The sequence below is a fragment of the Cervus canadensis genome, chromosome 17 (assembly GCF_019320065.1).
Source record: "Cervus canadensis isolate Bull #8, Minnesota chromosome 17, ASM1932006v1, whole genome shotgun sequence".
Classification (NCBI taxonomy): domain Eukaryota; kingdom Metazoa; phylum Chordata; class Mammalia; order Artiodactyla; family Cervidae; genus Cervus; species Cervus canadensis.
Window position 1 is genome coordinate 32070808 of NC_057402.1, and position 18233 is coordinate 32089040.

The window sequence follows — 18233 nt, forward strand, 5'->3', positions numbered from 1 at the left end:
TTTGAACTGCAGGGGTCCACTTATCTGGGTATGTTTTTCAGTAGTAAATACTGCACTACTACCTGATTCATGGTTGGTTTTGCGGATGTGGACTCTGACACACAGGACCCATGGGTTTGGAGAGCTGGGTAAATTATACATGAATTTTCCACTACTTGGGGTTTGGTGTCCCTCCCCTCTGCGTTGTTCAAAGGTTGGCTGTAGTTAGTGCAGACCTGAGAATCATGAGCATTTGTATGGTCTCCATTCTCTACTCAGAGAATCAAGTCCTAAGACTGAGGAAAAAAAAGAATCCGGGTAAGACTTAAGCAAGGAGGCTATGGAGAGCAGTCACTTTTACATACTAGGAAGGTATCTCTTAAGAAACAATTCACTTTACTTTAAATATTTCCAGTTTTTCTCACTGAAGACTTTTCCAACAGGGATACGCTAACATGGCTAGACATTGCATCAACTCACATTCCAAGCCACAAACAGACCAAAAGCAGTTGCTGCATCAGCTCAAAGGAACATGCTTCTGTAATCAATTAAATCCATTGCACTTGATTATTCAATTCCTGCCAAGAAACAGTTTAAAAAGCCTGTTCACAACCATTTGTTTTACAATTTCCAGAACCACTGAAATGACCTCCTGATGACCTGGAATTTTTAAAGATTTTTCCAGTGTTGCCTGAGGACAATATGGCAGTAAGACAAACAAACAAAAGCCCACTTAGATCTTAATGACATCTGTGTGGCATACATACTCTTCGTACATCAAGTGTTAGTGCACACACTATAACCGTTATCATGATACATGGTTTTTGCTGTAAATAAAAGGCTTTGGAGGGCACAGACCTGGACTATCTCTGTGGCTTACCAGGCTCTTGCTCTGTGTACCTTAGCAAGTTACCTACCCTCTCTGAATGTCAGTGACCTAACCTTTACGTGGAAAAGGCACTGTTTATCCCTCAGGTGGATGTGAGAATTAAATAGAATGGTGAGCACAGAACATCTGGCACATTACTGAGATCATTAATTTTTACTTCATCTTTTCTTCACTCTCATTCTCTCAAGTGCCCAGCATGGTTCTTTGCCCTTATCTCAGCTTGCCAGGGGTTGACATGCAGAACCATGATAACAGCTACACAAATTGTCTAAGGCATGGCTCAGAACCATTTGAAAGTCAATTTCTAGTTTGTGTTTTTGTTGGGCAGTGGAGGTAAATCGGTTTTTGGCCTCCACCTGCACAAAGGTGTTCAAGAAATTTCAGGAGAGACAAAATATTTTCCCCATTTTTCCTGGAGCCAAGGTGATTATCATCATGGTCTCCACTTTGTGCGTGTGTGTGTGTGTGTGTGTGTGTGTGTGTTAAGTTTACACTCTGTGCCTATTTCCTTTCTAGGGCCTTGAATTTATTTTTGGTGAGTCTCTGATCTGAGCTTCCTTCTTTGATATGCCCTGGTCTACATTCAGCTTTTTCAGTAAGTTAAAATTCTGTAGGCCATCAACAATTGGCAGATGCCAGAGGGCAAAATCCTCCTTCAGAACTTTCACATTTCTCAAGATTCGCCCTTTAAGATTTCTGATATCTATGGATTTCTCTTAATTTCTTGGCATTAAATCAGTGAATTAAAATTATTAATTTTTTGCTTACACAATTTTTTAGCTACTCTATACCATCTTCCAGATTTTTTGGAACAGAATTCAAGTCCCACAGATTATTTCTAACTCTCTCTAAATATATTGCCAAGCAAATCCTCTGTCAGCTCAGTCTGACATGACAAAATGCTGGATGGCTCAAACAGCAGAAGTTTATTTCCTCACAGTCCTAGAGGCTGGAACTCCGAGATCAGGATATCAACATAGTTTGTTTTTGATGAGGCAAATCCTCTTGAGATATAGATGGTGCCCTCTCTCTGTGTGCCCGTATGATCTCATCTTTGTGGGAGCATGAGGTGGACGGGGTGGTGAGGGGAGAGAGAAAGGGCTTTCTTATAAGGGTATTAATCCCATCATGACCTCATCAGGCCCTAATTTCCACCCAGTGGCCCTACCTTTAAATACCATTAGGTCTTCAACATGTAAATATTGGGGGGATACACTATTCAGTCCATAATATCCCCTTTCTGTGCCTCAGCTAATGGCTTCATGCTACAGGCTTTAAAACCACATACACAGCATGATCTTGAATTTAATCATCTATAATATGAGTCTAATCTAAATGTATTAGAAAAAGAGTAAATACAATACTAGATATAAAACAGAGATCCCAATACCTGGCATAGTAGGAACTTAACAGGTAGCCCTTCTTTTCCCCCTTACTTTCACAGCCTCTGACCCCGGTGTGGCTGTGTGTAGCTGATGACCACCTCCTATGTCAGTCCAAGACACAGGAAGTGGTGCAGTTGTGACCCCATTAAGCTGTATCATGCCATCAAGTTGTTGTTCAGTTGCTCAGTTGTGTCTGACTCTTTGCAACCCCATGGGCTGCAGCATTCCAGGCTTCCCTGTCCTTCACTATCTCCTGGAGTTTGCTTAAACTCATGTGCATTGAGTCAGTGATGCCATCAAAACATCTCATCCTCTGTTGCCCCCTTCTGCTGCCCTCAACCTTTCCCAACATCAAGGTCTTTACCAGTGAGTCAGCTCTTCACATCAGATAGCCAAAGTGGAGCTTCAGCTTCAGCATCAGTGCTTCCAATGAGTATTCAGGGTTGATTTCCTCTAGGATTGACAGGTTTGATCTCCTTGGTATCCAAGGGACTCTCAAGGGTCTTCTCTAGCACCATAGTTCAAAAGCATCAATTCTTTGGCACTTAGCCTTCTTTATGGTCCAACATTCACATCCATATATGACTACTGGGAAAACCATAGCTTTGACTATACGAATGTTTGTAGGCAAAGTGATGTCTCTGCTTTTTAATACAGTGTCTAGTTCTGTCATAGGTTTTCTTCAAGGAGTAAACATCTTTTAACTTCATGACTACAATCACAGTGGTTTTGAAGCCCAAGAAAATAAGGTCTGTCACTGTTTGCATTTTTTTCCCTGTATTTTGCCATGAAGTGATGGGACTGGATGCCATGATCTTAGTTTTTCAAATGCTGAGTTTTAAGCCAGATTTTTCACTCTCCTCTTTCACCTTCATTAAGAGGCTCTTTAGTTCCTCTTGGCTTTTGCCATTAGGATGGTGTCATTTGCATATCTGAATTTATTGATGTTTCTCCCAGCAGTCTTGATTCTAGCTTGTGTTTCATCCAGTCCAGCATTTCACATTAGGTGCTCTGCATGGAAGTTAAATAAGCAGGATAACAATATACAGTCTTAACATACTCCTTTCCTGATTTTGAACCAGTCTGTTGCTCCATATCTGTTTCTGACTGTTGCTTCTTGACCTGCATTCAAGTTTCTCAGGAGGCAGGTAAGGTGGTCTGATATTCCCATCTCTTTAACAATTTCCCACAGTTTGTTGTGATCCACACAGTCAGTGAAGCAGAGGTAGATGCCATCAAGAGTTTTCATCATTTGTATTACTAGAAAGAGATAGGGTAGGCACAATAGCACAAAATAAAGACAATTATACATTTTTACCAAGGAAATAAGCAAAAACAAAAAGAGAGATGACACCTGGATACTTTCTCTTTTAGACTCACGCTGAAGCAAAAAATTGTAAGGCATCCAGATGGTGAGCTTGAGAAAACAGAAATTAATCACTTCTTTGTACTACAGTTTGAGGATTTAAAGATCTTTGGGGAAGATGTTCAAAAGCTTCATTCCAATTAACCTCAGCCTATTAAGTGTGCCCATCCACAGATCAGAAGCCAAAGAATGGGTTTCAAGGGTGAGAGAGGAAGCTGAGGGAACATGCTGGACCTCTGAAGTCATTTCTCCAGAAAGGAGGAAACTCCAGAGAGAAAAGTGAAGCAGCTCTAAGTCACTGTATATCTGGGATACAGTATAATTCTTCTCAGAGAGCATTGAAATGGGGACAACCTTCTGATTCAATTTTAAAGGCTGTTTTGAACTGTGTGACCCCGTTCTGAATTTGATCTGATAACTGAAATGGATTATTGTGTGTCAGTGATGTAGTCTCAGCAGAATCCTAACCTAGGCCATTTAGAACCCATTTCTTCTCCCTGACACTTTTTCTCTTGTATAAAAAGGAGTAAAAAAAGAAAACGGTATTTGGTATTTCCTCTTGTGGATAGTCATCAAGTACAAAAGTGTAGTGATTCTGGTGAAACCTCTGAGAATTAAGAGATTTTAACTGTCCTAAAATATTGCCAAGGAGTACTATTTTAAAATGTCTTTGTGACCTTTCTGGCTAAATTGAGACGAGCACATTTTTTTCTTATTCAAGAGAAGTGGAAAGCTCTCAGTATCAGACCAAGAAAGTGAGGAAGAAGGAAAGAACAGAGGTGCGAGAAGACAGGAATATAAGCCACAGAAATCATGTCTATACTCAGATTTTCATTTTGTGAGTTTTCTGTGGACGACCCTGGTGATTTCATTCCACCTCACAGTACCGTTTCCCAACTGTTGATCCTCTTTTTATATTCTTACATTTTAAAACTAAGCAGTATCTTTTGCCAAAATTATTAACTATTGGGAAAGAAAATGAAAGGATTTGGCCCATCTCAATATCTAATTTTAGTAATAGCGCCCCAGCTGAGATTGTGAATACCAGAATCCACAGAATTTGTAATTAGTCACAAATGAAATCCCTCCTGGTAGGTGGTATGTGCCTCTTTCCAAGCTTCTGGCTTCTAGGAAGGATGTCATTACTCCTACTCTCTTTAAAATTTCCAGTGGGTTTGGCCAGATAGTAGTACACACACAGATACACACATACACATAGAATTAGGGAGAGGTAGGAAAAGACTCATCTTGATTCATTTAGCTCCTCTGGTAATAATTTTGTATGTTTATTGGTTGCAAGGCAGCTATTTTATTTCCATTTATTGCAAATAGTTATTTTAAAAAGCAATTGTGTTTTCATGGAACTAGGTGGATTTAAAAATATGACAGAAAAGAATAGCAATATAACAGATCTGCTTAAGAGAGCAAAAGAAGTTGCCAGGTGTTCAGTAGGTTAATACTGAAATAGTAAGAAGGGGAAGTGCTCAACATGGCAGTGAGGGATACAGATACATACCTCATTCAAACTGCAACTGATTTTCCATATACGCAGCTGCTGCACCTCACTTGCTGTAGGGATGGAAATGCTGATCATGCTGAGCAACTCCCTACTTCCATGAACATTTTATGGGAAAACCAATATCAATACAGTTCTCTGAAAATAGAAATTAACTTGCCCATGTACAAGCTGATTGGTACCAAGAGGTGTGGAGAGCATGCTCCTTCTTCTGAAATTACTTTAAAATTTATTCCTCTTTGCCATAACCCTGCAGAGTAGACTGAAAGAGAAAATGGAAAGAGAATGGCACCACTGAAAGGAAAACCAGTAATGATCTCCCACGAATGAAACAGAATTATTTTTGGACTACTTTGAGAATTAATGAAACTTTCTTTCCTAAGAATATATTATTCCCTTAAGTTTGTTTTTATTCATAAATGCCTCTGAAAAAGAGTTTTTCTTTTTTTTTACCTTACATTTCTTTAGTCATTTTATTTATTTATTTTCATTTATTAAGTTGGAGGCTAATACTTTACAATATTGTAGTGGTTTTTGCCATACATTGACATGAATCAGCCATGGATTTACATGTGTTCCCCATCCTGAACCCCCCTCCCACCTTCCTCCCCATCCCATCCCTCTGGGTCATCCAGTGTACCAGCCCTGAGCACTTGTCTCATGCATCCAATCTGGGCTGGTGTAATGGTACCTCATTGTGGTTTTGATTTGCATTTCTCTGATAATGAGTGATGTTGAGCATCTTTTCATGTGTTTGTTAGCCATCTGTATGTCTTCTTTGGAGAAATGTCTGTTTAGTTCTTTGGCCCATTTTTTGACTGGGTCATTTACTTTTCTGGAATTGAGCTGCAGGAGTTGCTTGTATATTTTTGAGATTAATTCTTTGTCTGTTGCTTTGTTTGCTATTATTTTCTTCCAATCTGAGGGCTGTCTTTTCACCTCGCTTATAGTTTCCTTTGTTGTGCAAAAGCTTTTAAGTTTAATTAGGCCCCGTTTGTTTATTTTTGCTTTTATTTCCAATATTCTGGGAGGTGGGTCATAGAGGACCTTGCTGTGATTTATGTCGGAGAGTGTTTTGCCTATGTTCTCCTCTAGGAGTTTTATAGTTTCTGGTCTTACATTTAGATCTTTAATCCATTTTGAGTTTATTTTTGTGTATGGTGTTAGAAAGCGTTCTAGTTTCATTCTTTTACAAGTGGTTGACCAGTTTTCCCAGCACAGCTTGTTAAAGAGGTTGACAAAGAGTTTTTCAAGTCCTTGTTTCTGATATTTTTCTCTCCTACATCAGCTCAAGGCATAAGAGGTTGCCCATGTACTCAATAACGGGGCTTGAAAACAATTCTAAGAGAAGAAAGGAGCCTTACAGTTGATTTATATGCTGTATGATTGAGTATGTTGTTCAGTCGCTAAGTCGTGTCCGACTCTTTGCAACTCCATGAACTGCAGCATACCAGTCTTCCCTGTCCTTCACTATCTCCTGGAGTTTACTCAGACTCATGTCCATTGAGTCAGTGATGTTATCTAACCGTCTCATCCTCTGTCATCCCCTTCATGGTTGAGTATACTACTCCTTTTTTTTTTTTTTTAAAGAAGAATATATGTAACTTTGCCTCAGAGTATTCGCTGAAGTATCAAATCACTGAAAGCTGATGAAAATGTGGAGGAAGAGCATAAAAATAACCACTTATTTGGTCAAAAACAAAATGTTTTGCTTTCTTTAAAACTGAGGGTTGCTTTAAGGAATATCTCACATGTGAAATTATTCTGCTTTATGTTCAGAAGTTATTCATGAAAGGGGTCTTCAAGGTTTGGGTACTCTTTGCCAGAGGGGTGTATAGACTTTTCCTAAAACTGTTCAAGTTTCATAAAGAATATTGATATGGAAAAGGATACAATGATAAGCCCCTTCAGCCATTTCTCATGCTTTTCTACTTGAGCTTAAATTTTTTTTTTTTTTTGCAGAATGTGAGGCAAAGCCAGGAGCCATTTTGGAAGATGGAAAACATCTGGGGAGTGCAGAGCACACTGGATTAGAAGGTAGAAAATGTGTATCCTACTAGTGATTCATTTAAAAGTAGCTGTGAGATTTGGGGGAAGTCACTTAATTTTCGGTGTCGCATTTTACTTTGAAAATAAGGAGGTTATTGTAGAAAATCTCCAGAGTCATTTCTATCTCTATCACAGTGCATTCTATGAATTGGAAAAAAAAAGAAGAACAGAAGGACATTTACATTGATTTCTCAGTCTGTTATGATATATATAACCCTAAATGGTGAAGGTAAAATTCAAACTTTTTTCCTCTCAAATTTTGTTTTCCTAATTTTCTTTTATATTCGCATTAGGATTCTTTAAGCTCTTACATGTATGTAATCATACAGAATTTAAGGTCAAAGCTGATACTGTGTATTCTCTCATGCAGGTCGGCTTTCTTCGTGGAAAATAGCAACTATCCAAGTTTTAAAAGTTATTCTTTCATTCATTTACTCTCTGAAAGAAATGAATTAACAAGCCACAGATAGTTAGGGGGAGAACCATTTAGGCAGAGCAACTATAAGTACAAACACACAGTAATGGGTGTGTGCTCGATATATTTAAAAAGCAGTATGGGGTAAGTGCAGGAAGGAATATTTGTGGAGATGTGATGGGGGAGGGCAAAGGCTGAGTCATGCATATGTTTATAGCTCATGGCAGAGGTTTTGGTTTTAACCCTAAGCTGTTAGAGTGTCAGACAATACTTACATTTTAAAGGAATAATTCTGGCTGTTAAGAATAGACATTAGGGAGCAACAATGGAAGTCCAGAAACCTGTGGAAAAAAAACTATTGTTGTACTTAGAAAAATGATTGTGGCTTGTCCTAGAACTGTAGTGATGGAGGTAGCAAGAAACAATCAGATTCAGGATATATTTTGAAGGTCAATCCTTCAAAGAAAGAAAAGAAAAACAAATTTTAAGCTGCTCTAAACTGGGAAGTGTCTCATACTAGGCCTGGGCAGAAACCTGTTGAATGAGGCATGGAGACTCAGTCATCTTTGGACAGTGTGGGCCCGGGGCTCTTTCCTGATGAACATCTGAAACTTTCTCTTTTAGTGTTCCAAAATCTATTTCTCTCTCCCACAACTCATAGTATTCTTACTATGTCGATTGGAATCCTCAAAATCAAACAGAAAATTGGAAAACAGAAATGTTGTTTGAAGTAGGAAAAGACATTTGTAGACCAGTATCCTGTGAAAGTGAAAGTCACGTCTGACTCTTTGCAACCCCATGGCCTATACAGTCCATGGAATTCTCCAGGCCAGAATACCGGAGTGGGTAGCCTTTCCCTTCTCCAGGGGATCTTCCCAACCCAGGGATTGAACCCAGGTCTCCCACATTGCAGGCAATTCTTTACCAGCTGAGCCACAAGGGAAGCCTGTAGACCAACATACTGCTGAATAATCAGTTCTGTGGTGCAAGAATAGACTACTCTGATAGATGGCTGGAGAAGAGGGAGTACTACATCCCTTTTGAGATGCAGAGTGAACTTTATTCTGTTCTTATTTATTCTTGTTCTGTTATTCCTTTAATGGCTCCAAGAAGTACTATCCACAAAGAAACATGTAGTTTGCTAAACCTAATTTTGTGCTAATTTATGTAGTCAAAAGTCCCTATTTCATTCACATGGTTCCCTTTATCAACCTAAAGAAGTAGAGCTACATAAATATTGAGAAGCTTGGGCTTTAGAAAATATTATTGTGTAATACTCTGTATTAAAAATATTTTTGGTGTTTTTAGGCATCAATGTATGGTTCCTAGTGAGAAAATTTGCATATAGGTGACACGATAAAGTGAAAAAAACCTTACAATATTGAAGTTGACTCAAGGTTTATAACAACCATGAAATGCAAGGTATACTGTAATAGAGTATCAAGCTAAATGCAGTTTAGTATCTTTTGCAGAAAAATATTGCATTAATTTTGAAACAATGCATATTTTTAAGTACATTAAAATAAAAATTTTATTATGCAAATAACATGCTCCCTAAAATTAATGTAGCTCAATTACATCATTAGATGTCAGAAAGGCATTTGAAAGGGTAGGTTGGAAATAAGTCTTTTGAATGTCACATAAATTTTTTTCACAGCTAATCTCTGAAAAGGAAGGAAAAAATTCTCTCTACTCAGGCATAGAATAGAAGCATTAACAATGGAAAGGTCAGTGCATAATGATGCAAGAGAGAAAAGGCCTGAAGTGCCATATTGATGAAATGAAATGGGGGAAGTTATATAGAAATATTAATCAATCAACCCTTAATTTAGGACCTTTCGGTAACTTGCTAAAATCTTCTTCACTATTTAATATCAAAGAAATGCTAACCAATAAATTCCTTCCATGAGAAGAAAAAGCTCAACAACTGTGTGTTTAGATTCAACATTTCTCTTTCCTTTTAACTTCTCTATACTGCAGATGATACTTGACAAACTAGTTATCCTAGTAGTATTAGATAGCCATCTCATTTTCAGTAGAATTTGACTCTGTAAGTCTAAAAAATGAAGAGTTGATTATACAAATTCCACAAAGGAAAATTATGTATTCATTAAAATTCATGCTTGGAAAGATATGGGAAAATGGTCACAGTAAAATGGTAAGTAAATTTTCAGGATATAGAACTTTGTGCATACTGTGATCCACACTCTGTGAAAAATAAATACACCTGCATGCATGCAAAGACCAGAAGAAATTCCATTAAGAGAAAAATTGTAGTTATCTTTGGAAGATGAAATGCATTTAGAAAATGCATTTTTATCTGCTTTACTGATTTTACAAGTGTGGTGGTATTTTAAGATTTGCAGTGATATAGCAGGCATTAGCAATAAGAATTTTTCTCTTCTTGAACTCATTCTTACCAAATAATTTATCTGTTAACTATTTCACTTGGTCTGTTAACTTATATGTGTATTGTAAGGCCAATAGGAGCTGGAAGGAAGAGAAAAATGAAGAAGCAGAAAAGGTTATAGTGTATAGAATCAAACCTTAGAAAGAAATTTGGAAAGATAATGTATTTGACTGCCTATGAAGCTTACTCTGTTTACATAAAGATTTCATGAAACTTACAGAGTACATTTAGGTAAAGAGAAGAGGAAGAAAGTCACATTAATTCACTGGTTCACTCACTAATTCATTTATTTATTCAGTAACCATCCATGAGCACCAAATAAGAGTCATGCACTGCAGAGTCACTGATGAATGAGATATGGTACCTGCTTTCAAGGGATTCATGTTTGAACTTTGGAAATAGACAAATCACTATGACGGCTGTGTAATCAATATAGATATGTCCTAGAAAAATCGGTAAAACAGTGCACAAAGCCATCTCAACTGCTTCAGGGTATCCTAAGTTTGAGGTGGGTTCTGAAGAGATGTTAGGAGTTCACATGATTGATGATGGGAGAAAGGTGTTTTCTGATAGAAGATTCTGCTCGAGAATGTCAAGAATTGTGAAAGAAGATGGAACCATTAAATGGTTTAAAATTTGGCTAGAATGTCAGTGCACTTGGGAGAGTCTGCTGAAGATGAAATTGTGCAGGGAGATAGAAACTAGATGAAGGCTTTCATGTTATGTTGAGTTATTGGAGTTTATCTTATAGGCAGTGGAGTGCCACTGAACAAATGTGAGTAGTGTATAGAGGATTTGCACTTTAGGAGGGTCATTGTGGTAGGAATGTAAAAGCCAGACTAATGAGGAGAGAGATGAGTAAGGAGGAGCAGAATATCACAATATTTTAGTAAAAAGGTAATGAAGGTCCAGTCTGTGGTAGTTAGGAATAATGGAAGGGAGAAGGTGAATCAGAGATGTTGGAGGCAGTGATTAGGAACAGAAAATGAGGTTAGGTTCACAATCTATATCCACCACCTGCCTGATAAATGTCAGTACATGCTGTGATGTGCCACCCAGATGCCCTATGCAGGATATTATTTTCTTAACTGGTAGAAATGTTAGTTGCTGGTGGTTCATAATGGAGTAATTTCCTGGGAATTAACTTCAGCAAAAAGAAACTGCCTTGCCCAAGATTATACTTTCCCTTTCTAGGAGCAGCTTGCATTCAATGACTGCTATATTTAGAGTACCAACACCCAGCCTCCATGGCTCAATCCAGGAATATTATAAAAGACAATCCTAGCTTCAGGCCTCCATTATGAACAGTTTGGATCTTAACTTGTGAATATATATCTCAGTTCAATATCTCTCTCTGCCCAGACATGCTTCCCTCACTCTCTCATAGCATTGTTCCAAACATCATCACTTAGTAAATGTCCTGCATGTGCATTTGTTTCCTGGAGAACTTGACAAGAGACAGTTCATGACAAGAGTGGTCCTAGGAACAGGACCAGTGAGTGGGGCCTAGAGCAGACACATATGTCCCCATATAGTTGCTTTTGTCTTCTAGAGTTCTCACTGGGGACACCCAGATACTGAAACTGTCTGTGTAGTGTACTCTGTATAGCCTGATAGGGAAAGTTCAGGTATTTCTAACCAATTTGCTTTATACATGGTCCTAGATCATCATCCAAGAGAAACTTGAACTAACAACCCCTGTATCTTAAGAGAATTCTCTTAACCCCTTAAGAGAATATTTATAAATCCTGTAATTTTCTGGTTATTGAACCAAGCTTGCCATGAGCAAAGCCTGGGGACTCTTGAATAGTGTCTGACCAGGGGGTATGGTATTCTGGAGCCCCTTTCTTCAAACTGTCAAGGACTCCTTCTTTAGTCAAGACACAAGATTTGAAAAAAGAAAACACTCATTAACTATGATGACACACCCAATGCTCTTTTTCCCAAAGACTCTCTTATTTCTTGCTCCTTTTAGTGGCTTAATTAAGTCTCTGGGATTCATTTCATTTGATTCTGTGTGTGTGTGTGTGTGTGTGTGTGTGTGTAGTGGAGGGGTATTGTGACCATACATGGAGATGGTTGCAGACTGTGGGAATGGAGATGGAGAAGGAAACAAAGGAATCTGAAAGTAGACCCAAAGTCTATAATATATTTGCCAAAATATGTCCCAGTTTGTCAACATTTGACTCTTATTCCTAATGAACTGGTCTTAGATTTTAACTATTATTTGACCAAACTGTTACATATTTCTATTTTCTAAGAGTGTGACTTTGGAATTAGCTTAAGTTTAGTTTATGGCAATACCATTTACTAGAAAATACCTTGAGAGAGTATCATACAAACCAATGATCTACTTTGTAAAATGGGATCTCAGTTCAGTTCAGTTCAGTTGCTCAGTTGTGTTCAACTCTTTGTGACCCCATGAACCGCAGCACGCCAGGCCTCCCTGTCCATCAGCAACTCCCAGAGTCCACCCAAACCCATGTCCACTGAATTGGTGATGGATGTCATCCAGCCATCTCATCCTCTGTCGTCCCCTTCTCCTCCTGCCCTCAATCTCTCCCAGCATCAGGGTCTTTTCAAATGAGTCAGCTCTTCGCATGAAGTGGCCAAAGTACTGGAGTTTCAGCTTCAGCATCAGTCCTTCCAATGAATACTCAGGACTGATCTCCTTTAGGATGAACTGGTTGGATCTCCTTGTAGTCCAAGGGACTCTCAAGAGTCTTCTCCAACACCACAGTTCAAAAGCATCAATTCTTTGGTGCTCAGCTTTCTTTATAGTCCAACTCTCACATCCATACATGACCACTGGAAAAACCATAGCCTTTACTAGATGGACCTTTGTTGACAAAGTAATGTCTCTGCTTTTTAATATGCTGTCTAGGTTGGTCATAACTTTCCAAGAAATAAGTGTCTTTTAATTTCATGGCTGCAGTCACCATCTGCAGTGATCTCACCTGCATGTATCTCACCTGCATGTAATCTCATCTGTGTGTATTAAGATCCAGTGTATAAAGCAGTGTAGTGCCTGGAACATGGGGATGTCTGTCGCTGTATGATTGGTCATATGTTGCTGTAATATACCATTTCCAAGAATGTCAGCCATTGTTCCAACTTAAAAGTGCAATCTACTTTAAAATATACACATTATACATACATATACACATATACACAACACATATTTATATATAGTTGAAATATATTTTAAATATATCAGAATATTAGAAGCGGATTAATTGGATTGAATCCTTGTTGTGTTGCTTAAGTTACTTAATCTCTCTGTCCCTCAGTTTTTTTTTTTTTAATCTGTAAAATAAAGCAAATTACAGTACCTCCATTAGAGTTTATATGAGAGTTAAACAATGTTAGGTACTTGGTAAAATTATATGTGTTGGTTGCTGTTGTAATTATTACCACTGTATCAAGTGATGATGCAGTAAAGAAAATCAAGTGAAAATAGAATTAAAACAGTAGCAAGGATTAGAGCTATCAGCAAATACATGTACCTCCTTTACTTTAACCTAATTTTTACAACAGACATGCCTCTCTTAATCTCAACAGGGAACAGATTTCACAGCCCAGGAGCATAATTACAGAAAACACTGGTTCCTATGGTCACAAAGTTATCCTTGGGACATACTGAGTAACTGCCAATTCAGACCGCAATGGGTGACCAGGGCATATGGTGATAAAGGATCAGTCAAGAGTATACTGTAATGCTCAAAAAATGCCAGCAGCTTTGTGAAATTAAAAAATAGTCACTGTGCTGCTCCATCAGTAAGAAGCAAGAAAATCTAATGTATAACCAGATACAAATGTCTCATTTTCCCCTCCTTCACTTTCTTCCTTCTGTAAAACTATACTGAGAGTCTGCTGAGTACCTATCACGTGTCAGACAGTATGCTAGGTAGGTGGGTAAAATAAGAACAGACACATCGCTGCCCTCTGAAGCCCTCAATTCAGTAGGATTTTCTATGGAGATTTCTACAGAAGGGGGTCTCCTTATAGACTGAATGATCCCAGGACCTCAGATTTCACAATACACAGAGTTCAGTCTGTTCTGTATAACATGGCAACCAGTTGTTCTCTCTGTTCATTCAGATCTCTTATTCTTGGGGCTGCCTACCTCTGAGTTGTCCTCACCCAAGATCTTCTACCATATGGTGGAACAGAAGAGGAGATTACATCCCATCAGTCACCTGGGCTTTCTTCTGGCAAAGGCTTTAGTAGGAATCACTGACTACAGCAGTATTTGAGAATTGTTTGTTTGCCAGTGCTCTCTTTTCTTCTTTTCTCTCTGGTGGCCCAGATGGTAAAGAATGCCTGCAATGAAGGAGACCTGGGTTTGATCCCTGGGTTGGGAAGATCCCCTGGGGAAGGGAATGGCCTTGCACTCCGGTATTCTTGCTTGGAGAATTCCATGGACAGAGGAACCTGGCAGGCTACAGTCCATGGGGTCGCAAAGATTCAGACATGACTGAGTGACTAACACTTTCACTTTTCAGGCACATAGAATTGGATGTCTGTGAAAATAAAGCCATAAAATTCAGTTGGTTAATTTTAGGTTAAAGGAAACAATATTCTTTCTTAAGTTTAGCCAGAGTACTTTTATTTGAAAAATGGTGCACTAATTGGACTTTCTTCTACCTGTCTCATTTTTGAGAACAGTCAGTTATAGATCATCAGTGGTCAGGAGAAACAGTAAGAAAATGAGTTGAAATACTGACTGGAATAAAAGAAAATAACCAACTCTACTCTTTAACAGATTCCCCGGTAAGTTAGTTAAAGAGTTGATGCCTTTAAGTACATTTTTCACCACTGCAACACTGAAATGCCTGTCCACATAGCTCAGAGCACCTCTGTGATGAGTGAATTCCAGCCAGACTGCCTCCAGGGGAAGCAGGGCCTGTAGAAATAAGCTGGCCTGTTCTTCTTGCAACTGCTTTAGGATATCATTTAAATTAGACATGGACTAGTGAAGCGCAGTAAGGGGAAATACTAGGTGTAAAGTGTGCAGCCTAGAGCTCTGCCCCTGGGTGGCTGAGACCACCTATGGCCACCAACAGTCTGAGAACTCAATTCCAGATTTTCTGATGCCTGCTTACTTTGTTGGCTATAGTTCACCCCAGGTTCTTCCTGTAGCATGTGGCACTAAAATGTTGACTCTTCTAGGAAGTTTTGTGGTCTTGTGTGTGTGTGAATATATACAAACATACATACACACTTTAAAAAAATATTCAGTCATAAATGGAGCTCAGTGATGAGCTGATGAAGAGCAAGCAAAACAGTTCAAATACTGCTCTGAGGATGAACACTAACATGATTCTTGGGTGCCCAGATTCTTCTGGGTATTCCAAACTTATTTCTTCCTTCTTATTGATATCTTCTGGTAGGGATAGTCAGTCATGTACATTAGGGTATATATAAGGGCAAAGAAAGCCCCATAAAAATCCCTTTTGAGGTCTTCCTTCCCCACCAGGTTAGAGAGTAATGAAACTACTAGACTCCGAAACTGTGTCCTTAACATCCCAGCTGGGGAAGCAATTTATTATGCTCCCGTCTAGGCAATGGTGTTCACCTTGAGGAATTGAAGACGGACAAGCTTTGAGGAGAGCAGACTCAGTCCCCAGTCTCTCCTTCCCAGACTGTACCTCATTTTTAAAGTGCCCAGCATAGGTAATGGACAGGTCTTCTTGTGGTAAGCATTTCTGTTTTCATAAAACTATAGAATAAAGCCAAGGGCAGTGAGTCCATTTCTGAATAAAGGTACATTATCTCATTTTTGGTAATTGGCAATTATGTATTGAGTGTCTTCTATGTGGTCCTCTTTATGTAGATAATTTGTGGGATATAGAAAGTGTGGATAATATTGCTAAATTCAAAGATTTACTAACCCCGTCCCCCCACACACACATACATTTTGGGACGCTGAAGCATACTAAAGGTAAGTGAAATAGTCAAAGTTGCTAATTGGAAGTGACACTTCTAAAATACAAAGTAACAAGAAAACAACAGCAAAGACTTCAGGAATCAAGTTTATGTGTTATTAAATATGTAGTATTTTGCTTGTCTGATCAGATCATCCACACTAAATTTACCTACAAATATTTTGCTATAAACAGCCACTTGAAATAGCAAGTACTTGTTCAGAAGATGCCTCCTTAGAGAATGTATATCAGAATCTCCTTGGGCCTTTCTCCTTATAGTAGAGTCTCCAGCAGCCTTGGCATGGCATGATTCACCTACTGAATTACAATCTGCATTTTAATGAGATTCCACAGGTGAATTATGAGCCAATTAAAGATTGACAGGTACTGTCCTAGGAGTCTTTGCAAATACATGTTATTTATGTGAGCACAGTTCACTGCATTACTAACAATTATGAATAGGAGTATATCGTAGCTCTCCTGAATGGAGAGGTAGAGAAAATGTTCAAAGAACATTTAGATTCTACAGGATGTTAGATCAAGGTAACCTGGCAGCTAGAATTGTTTATCCATAAACTGTAAAAAAGCAGTGTTTCTTTAATGCATAGCCAAAATTTCAAAAGAGAAAGAGACATCACCAGGTGTCACAAACACAGGTGAGACCAGAATATATGCACAGAATGTATGAGACCAGAAAACCAGAATGTATGCACATGTTGAATCTGTGGCTGTTCCGGACTGCGAGGTTAAGTGAGAATTAACAGCTGACAGCTAGTAAGCTAAGTTTTCATTTCACCTCACTTATGAGACAGAGGTAAAGTCTTAGCCTCTTTCAAACTAGTTATTTGGGAGTGAAATCCCCACATAAAGTTGGGTCTTTGAATGGCTTTATCATCAGAGGAAAAGGTAGCTTTGGTCTCACCTCTGTTGAGGGATTGAGGTAAAGCATGGGAACACTTGAGCTAGATATTTGATAGTGAGATCCCTTCATAAAGGTGGGACCCTTGGATGACTTCATCCTCAAATAAGACAAAATCTAGTCAGTAGGACAGGAAGATGGCAGAAACTTTCCTCTAAAAAGGTGGGGAAGGATTTGCAAGTCTCATTAAGAGCTCAGAAATCAAACATGACAGGGAACTCTACTCCATACTGTGTAATGGCCTACATGAAAAAAGAATCGAAAAAAGAAACAGTGGAGATATGTATGTGTATGACTGATTCACTTTGCTATACCCCTGAAACTAACACAACATTGTAAATCAACTATACTCCAGTAATAAAAAAAAAAAATTTAAATCAAATATGAGTTTGAAGTCTGAATTTGTTATCCACTTAGCCCATTAACAAGAAACCAAAATATTAATATAAAAATTGGTCTCTGGCTGGCGGTATTAGTGACTTACTTGATAGAAGCAAGCGTAACTATTCTTTTTTAAATTTTTAAAAATGTTTAATTGGAGGATAATTGCTTTGCAGTGATGTGTTGGTTCCTGCTGTCCAACAACATGAGTCAGCTCTAGGTGCACATGTATCCCTCCCTCCTGAGCCTCCCCGTCCTTCTCATCCCTCTCAGTTGTCAGAGAGCACTGATCCGAGCTCCCCGTGTTAGAGAGCAGCTTTCCATATGGTGGTGTAGATATGTTAGTTCTGTTCTCTCAGTTCATCCCACCCACTCCCATTCTTCCCCTGCTGTGTCCACAAGTCCATTCTCTATATCTGCATCTCTATTCCTGCCCTACAAATAGGTTCATCAGTACCATTTCTACTAGGTTTCATATATAAGCATAACTATTCTTGATGGACATTCTTACCATGAAGAATGTCTTGTTGTTCAGTTGCCTAGTCATGTCTGATTCTTTGCAGCCCCATGGACTGCAGCATGCAAGGCCTCCCTGCCCCTCACCATCTTCTGGAGTTTTCCCAAGTTCATGTCCATTGCATCAGTGATACCATCCAGCCATCTCATCCTCTGATGCCCTCTTCTCTTTCTGACCTCAGTCTTTTCCAGCATCAGGGATTTTTCCAGTAAGTCAGCTGTTCCCATCAGGTGACCAAAGTACTGGATCTTCAGCTTCAGCATCTGTCCTTCTAACAGGTATTCAGGGTTGATTTCCTTTAACTGGTTTGATTTCTTTGCTGTCTAAGGGACTCTCAAGAGTCTTTTCCAGTACCACAGTTCGAAGGCATCAATTCTTTGGTGCTCTGCCTTCTTTACGTTACAGCTCTCACAACTGTACGTGACCACTGGGAAGACCATAGCCTTGACTATATGGACCTTTGTTAGCAGAGTGATGTCT

General features: G+C 38.8%; 1 long non-coding RNA gene across 1 annotated transcript in view; it reads left to right on the forward strand.

Annotated features, from left to right (window-relative positions):
* The first annotated feature begins 7104 nt into the window (after positions 1-7104).
* The window catches only part of LOC122455197, a 207242-nt gene continuing 196113 nt past the window's right edge, over positions 7105-18233 (forward strand). Inside the window, exon 1 of the long non-coding RNA XR_006273611.1 lies at positions 7105-7172. This is a non-coding gene — a long non-coding RNA (uncharacterized LOC122455197). The remainder of the gene's footprint in view (positions 7173-18233) is intronic.